Source organism: Adiantum capillus-veneris, chromosome 18 (genome assembly GCF_014529385.1).
Source record: "Adiantum capillus-veneris isolate H3 chromosome 18, ASM1452938v2, whole genome shotgun sequence".
NCBI lineage: Eukaryota > Viridiplantae > Streptophyta > Polypodiopsida > Polypodiales > Pteridaceae > Adiantum > Adiantum capillus-veneris.
Genome location: NC_140948.1, coordinates 143,928,250 through 143,935,196, shown reverse-complemented (window position 1 = coordinate 143,935,196; position 6,947 = coordinate 143,928,250). Strand labels below are relative to the sequence as shown.

The 6,947-nt window shown below is 41.8% G+C and overlaps 1 pseudogene; it reads left to right on the top strand.

Annotated features, from left to right (window-relative positions):
• Positions 1-1,940: 1,940 nt before the first annotated feature.
• Positions 1,941-2,492, top strand: LOC147436563 (uncharacterized; annotated as a pseudogene).
• The last annotated feature ends 4,455 nt before the right edge of the window (positions 2,493-6,947 follow it).

The following is a 6,947-nucleotide window of genomic DNA, read 5'->3' as shown; positions in this document are numbered from 1 at the left end:
ATTAGTCACATGACCATTCAGATACACCCCTTAAAATCTACCAAAAGTATAACTAACGCTCAAAAGAATTCCCAAAATAGTAATCAAAACATGGTGCCGAAAATGTATTTAACAAAGTGTTTCAAGGATAGGTGGTAGAGATGCCACAATACACCGATGCATGGGTAGAGCAGGTTTTTACTCCAACTCAGGTTAAAGCATTTCTTCTACAACATGTGCTCCAAACATTGAACAGACAATCCATTGTTCATGGAGCCAACTAGTAAAAGAAGACCTCAATTGAAAGCAGACACCCATTTTTCCATTTTTTGTGGCAATAATTAATTTCTCACACAAAGAGCCTTGTAATTTACATCACTTGTAATTAAATGGGGTCATGTGCTTCAAATTTCTCACACAAAGAGCCTTGCAATTTACAATGGGTCCATGTGCTTCAAATTTATATGAGTTTTGAACCCACAACCCCGTTAGTATTTAAGTGAAAAGCTTCTAGTTTGTATTAATCTTTTTTATAAGCTAGGTGAAGAGGAGCACAAATTGCAGAGCTGCCATATTTTCTTGTGAGAGTATTTCTTGAGCTTAAGGAGCTACTCCATTGTAACCTATTGTGATTCTAATCAAGTGTAAATGATATGCAACAACTTCTCAATTGATTTGAATCCAAATTTTCATCATTTCATGCCCTCTTTGTTTGCAAAATTAGCAAGCTAATCAGTGTGATTTGGAGTAGCAAAAGGTGTTAATTATATGCAAACTTGTTGGGAAAGCGTTCCTACATGATACGAATGCTATTGGGGAACCCGAATCTCTGTTTTTTGACATCGGCAAGCCAAAAATTACAATTTTTTAGGCACGATGGAATTGTGATTCAAATGCATGGTTCTATTCCTTAGTGTTGTGTGAGTCCTTTTGTGATAATCAGATTCATTTTACTTATTGAAAAACTTTGATTTTGCATGTGGATAAGGTTACAATGTGTGTGCTTAAGTGCTTGAAAGCTCGTCTTGTAGTTGTGTACATTGCTATGAAGTGTAACTCATAGACTCTTCCTAACAAGCCTATGTTTTCTTGCATGCCCTAATTGGGTCCCTCCCTTGCCAATTGACATTGATATGTTAGTGTTGCTATCTATGCTCTAACGGCCATTGCGGTATTTTGCTAGCATTGGTGCCATTGCTGGGGAACGATGTTCTTATATTAGAGAGAGTCTATAGTCTTTCTTCAACTTGAAAAGATCATTCACTTACATTTCCATTACAATAGTGAGAGCTAGGAGAGGGGCCTCCAGGCTCTTGGGATAGTCGAGGAGCGGTGATTTGTGAGGAAGATCATTAGAGGAGTTAGGTGTTTGGTAGAGAGTTAGTACGATAGTGAATGTTGCATTGTCCTTGTCTCCAACCCATATCATTTTAGGAATTTTACAACCACCCCAACAATGCACACTTCTTTTTGCTTGTTGTGTTTTATCATTTATTTCATTGTACCATTTCATTTTGTGTCGAGATTAGGTTAGGTAGCCATTCCGGACCCATAGTTTTGGTGCAGAGACTATAAAATTGGCCAAGTACCATAAAGTGAAAAAGTTGCTTAAAATTGAGTGTAGGAGTTAACTAGTTGTGTAAATTGCATTTTGAAGTGGATTTTAAGGCAAAATAGCGTCTGTTTTGCATAAGGAACCCACACAAGAAGTTTGGAGATCACTGTTAGAATTTAGGCGGTGCAAAAAATCAACTTCTTTGCACAACTTTTAAAAATCAAGGTGTGAGGCCATGTACACTCAACTTTTTTTGACAAAGGCGATAAATCAACATGGCATCATTGATTACATTGATTCCTCAGGAAATTCACATTCTCATCAACTACATCTCGGCCCTATGTGTGACGAGGATGTTCTTGACCCACATGAAACTTTGCACGAGGTGGTGAATAATCTGGCTTACATGGCAATTATGTACATCAAAGGCCTAGTGGATTCATTGTCAAATCGTTTTAAGGTTGATTTTGATCTCTTTGAAGCGACAAAGTACTTTATCCCGAAGGATTATGATCAAGACTTGCAGAAACTAGATTTCTTTATGATAAGGTGGCTGGATGTATTGTGCAAACAGTTTGGAAAAGGAGCCAACTCTTTCATTAATGAAGAAGAATGCAAAGGAGAACGCAAATCTTTTATCACACAAATTCGTAACTGCTTCAAAGGTAAGAGTATGCATTCAGCTTGGCAATATTGTTGCAACCATGAAGAATGGGAGGTTTCTTTTCCATGGACCATGAAATTATGGAGAGCTCTGCTTTTACTTCCACTTTCATCAGTTGCCTATGAAACAGGCTTCTCAAAAACGAATAAGATAAAAAACAAGTCTTGTAATAGATTGTCTCTTGCATCATTGGGCTTAGCAATGTTTGTTGGACTCAATACTCCGAAGGCTTCATGTCCTCAAGATGTATTGTGGGAAGAATGATTTTATATGTGGAAATCTATGAGGAAGTGAAGGATAGCAAGCTTGGAAACAAATTGATTGTTACTATGGAATTTTATTTGCTTAGATATTCAGCCAAGCGATATGATTTTGTATCGAGGGCTCTTTTGCATTGTATTGGTATTGAAGGGCTTTTAATCTTATTTCAAGGCAGTTTTTATTCTCCAATTTTGTACTTTAATGATAAAAATGAATTTCATATTCATTATGTCATTGGTTCCATTTGCTCTATTTCTATGTTTTTTCAAAAATTTACCAAATTGTGGTCCGTGGACTATGGTTTGAGAATACGTTGTTTAAATAATGAACTTTGTCAAAGTTATACTAAAAGGATGGTTAAAAAATGCATGGAAGAGTGTGAGATAAGTGAAATATTAATGTATGGGAGTATACAATAAGTGAAATATTAGTTTTCTTGGAATTTTGATGAAGAAGGGTGCAAAATTTTCCTCTTGTTCATTAGAAGGGCAATTGTAAAATTTGCCCTTCATTGTAGAAGGGCATAAGCTGCACATGGCTGTCATTAGACATTCGGGGTAGCCCTTCAAATCCTATCACTGGGGTAAGGCTCGCATTCTTTGTCAGACTTCTGATCAGATTGAATCCCATTGCTCATCAGCAATGCCTGTGCACTTGCCAAGTCTATTTGGGTTTTCAAGAAAAGCATTTATGACGAAGAAACTAGAAACGTAGTTTTGGTCTTTGTTATTATTAAGTCGGACCTGATATTCTTCGTATCAACTTACGAAAGTATGTTCAAAACAAGCAACATGGCAGTGGCTGTTGAAACCTTTTGGTCAAACCACAACAACATGCAGGCAATCAGGGAGGGGGGGGGGGGGGGAGTAAGTCCCAAAATTGGGCAAGGATATGTCTTACTAAAATGATGGGACCACGGTGAAGTTGAAATCCCTACACATGATTGTTATGTAAAATTTAAAATTAAGCTCTTATACCCTTGCCATCTCTATGGGATCCTTCTTCTCACATGCCTACCATCTACAAAGTCTCAATGTGAAATAGATAAGCACTGAGGTTTGATGATCGTAAATTAAAGTTCCATTGATAGCGATACCAGAAATATCATAAAACATTCAGAATAATTGGCCTTCGTTGACATGTGTTTAGGGTTCCCTAACTCCATTAGTCTTATTGTAGATATAGCAAAAACTTCAAAGAAAATTAATCAATCCGACTAGTGCATGGAGGCTACAAGACGTGTCAAGATCTTAGAAAACAAGGTGTCGTGCTGTTTTTTGAGTACGGTGTGAAAAACCAAGTTTATGATGTGTTTTTGGAGTTTTGTTCAGTTAATGGCTTATGTATGGGCTCAATAAGAGCAAGGTTATGCTGAAATCTATGTCATTTGATGTAATGATAGTGTTTCCAGCCAAGTTTGCAATCAATGGGAAGCATTTACTATTGTTTGTACAGTTAAGAGCGGAATGTGAATGCCAAATACGACAGGAATAAGGTTGGATGAAATTTTTGTTGGAATGTATCCAAATGGAAAGTGTTTGTCATCGTAGTTGTATCGGATGTCTTCGAGATACACTTGGATCCTGAACAGGGTCGATATGGCTGATTTTTCTCGATTTGTGGCTTTCCTGGGGGTTTTGGTTCTATATCAGATTGGTCTCTGTCACAAACAGATGACGTGGCATGACCACCAGGGTAAACTGTACAGATAGAGTACGCACAGGCTCATGTGGCAGAAAGTATGGACAGGGCTGATGTGGCGGACAATACGGACTTCCGTGATTTGCGTTGACAGGTGCTGACGTGGCAGCCTATATGGATTTCCGCAAATTGCGTAAACTGCGTTTTGGGGCAGATTTTAGACCAGATGCTTTTTGGATTGATTGTTTTTTAGTTGAATAGCTTTTGGGGCTCCGCTTTTGAGGCATCCCTTGTAAGAATACATAAGACCCTTGGGGCATCACTCTTCAGAGCATCTGGACGCAGAGTCTGAGAGCAAAGGACCCCTTTGAGTGTTGTACTTTTCTCAAGCATTAATATAATAAAGAAATACCAAAAGGGACGCCAGGTTTTGGGTCCAATACCTCTAGGCATGGAACTACGCCGGGCTGTGTCGACTCAAGTTTTAAAGTTGTAAAGTATTTTAAGTGATTTTCTCATGTGTCGTGCTAGATTCTCGACTGGGGTATCCAAGTCTATGACAGTGGTATCAGAGCACAGCTGATTTCTCTTCTACCTGAAAATTTGATCCTCTTATCGCGACACACATGGATTGAAATGATGAATCCCGATTCCCACAAGAATCAGACGAACCCTCCCTACACTTCAAAAATAGGCGCCATGAGTTTGCTTTCCATCAACAGACATCTCAGTGGGCCCAGGTGGGTGACAAAGTGAGAGGGGCGTTCTTTGAGAGAGTGGGACCCCGGCATGCACACGCCAGTGTCAGCCAATTGAGGAGGCTTGACGGGTCAGTTGCTTCAGAGCCAAAGGACATGTGTGCAGTTGCTACTGACTTCTACCAACACCTGTTGTCTGCAGAGCCTTTGTCAAAGCGTCAGGAGTCAGGATACATGCAGAGAGCTGGTTTGGGCACATATGCCTTGTCTTGTGATTGAGGAGATGCGCCAAAGGCTTGAGCTGCCTCTTCAGCTTGAGGAGCTCCACGAGACCCTCAGAGCACTTCCCCGTGGTAGCTATCCCAGTGAGGATGGTTTGACTCCTAGTTTTTTCTTAGAGTATTGGGACTTGTTTGGCTCAAATCTCTGCAGCGCTTTTCAATACATCCTGCTCACAGGAGAGATGCCTGACAACATCAATGAGGGCTTGATCTACCTCATTCCCAAGGAGGGTGGCTTCTTGGATAAGATTCGATAGTGGCGGCCCATCACCATCCTCAACTCAGCCTACAACATTCTTGCCAAGGGTCTGAGTTTGAGGATTCAGCCACTTCTAGAGAGCATTATACATGGGACTCGGACAGGTTTTGTCAAGGAGCGTAGTATCCTCGACAACATCTTTGATTTCTCAGAGGCATTTGCCCTCGCATGCTGTAGCGCGGATAGTGTGTCGTGCTCTCTACAGTGGGTGCTCCTTAGTGCAATATGCATGACAATCTGACTCAAAACAGACTAAAAACAGGGAACAATAGACAACAATTGAGCTCACACAGACAGAAAAGCAACAGTAGACCACAACAAATGACTCGACTATCCCAAGAACTAATACAGACTCTAACGTGGCAGCACACTCAGCTCCAGCTCAAGACTCTCAGATACAAAGGGGTGTCGAGGCTCAGATGTGAAGGGATTGTGAAGACGTGCTGTGTGTATCGACTCTCTCTAGACGACTACACCCAAGATGATAAACATGACCCAACATCTACTACTCATATGTGCCACCATAAAGAGCCACCAATGGCTCATAAATGTCAGTCATCTACGTCTGTCTCCAAACTGAGGGTGGTGACTTGGCCACAATGTCCACTAGACCAACGTCCATATCCCTGTCACGTGTCACTACCTAGCCAAGAGAGTCTGTCCAGTGTGAACCAGACTAGACCAACTGTACTAACTATGTGTCTTGTGAAAGTGACACTGTAGCCTGCTACAGGTTGCCCGCCACAAGACCGCTCACCATCTCGGTGAGAGGAATATTGAAAAACTGTGAAAATAAACCACTAGGTATTGCATTCGTACATCTTTCGTGAAGCAGGTGCTAGGCCCAACCATGACCTTACATGCCTCAAAAAGTGGAGTAAAAAACACTGACTGCTTGCAAACGCCTTAAGCCTTTGAATAGGCAGGAACCCAGTATGATTGCATAGTCCAAGAATCCCAATTGGCTAAACAGAATGAGGCTCCACAGTAAAGAAATATGCTCGGTTTGGATCCAGCACATCTTTATCTTCCATAACCATAGTGAGAGGAAAATGACCTCGTCCATGCTTGCAAATGAACCTTGCAACACTTTCTGCACAACACTCTTCTCGAAAAGAGGGATGACCATAAGGTGGAGTAACACCACAAATAAGGTTAAGCTCCATCGTGATGGCAGAACGAAAAGCATTAACAGCAATGGGATGGCAACCAGGTGAATGCTTGAAAGCCGAGGGGTGGATAGGTAGTAGGTAGGGGGCGAGGCCTAGGTAGGGGGAGGGCGAGGGCGAGGGGTAGGTAGGGGGTAGGTAGGGGGCGAGGCCCATGTAGGGTGAGGACGAGGGGTAGGCAGGGGGCGAGGTCTATGAAGGGGAAGGCGAGGGCGAGGCCTAGGGTAGGGTGAGGGCAAGGGGTAGGTAGGAGGCGAGGCCTAGGGTGTTGGAGGGCGAGGCCCATGTAGGGTGAGGGCGAGAAGTAGGTAGGGGTAGGGGACGAGGTCTAGGTAGGGGGAGTCTTACCGTGTGGCGAGCGAGACTTTTTGAGCGAAGGAAAATCCGAGCAAATGAATAAAGAAACCAAATGGGCTTTGATAAGAAAGATGATTGAAGAT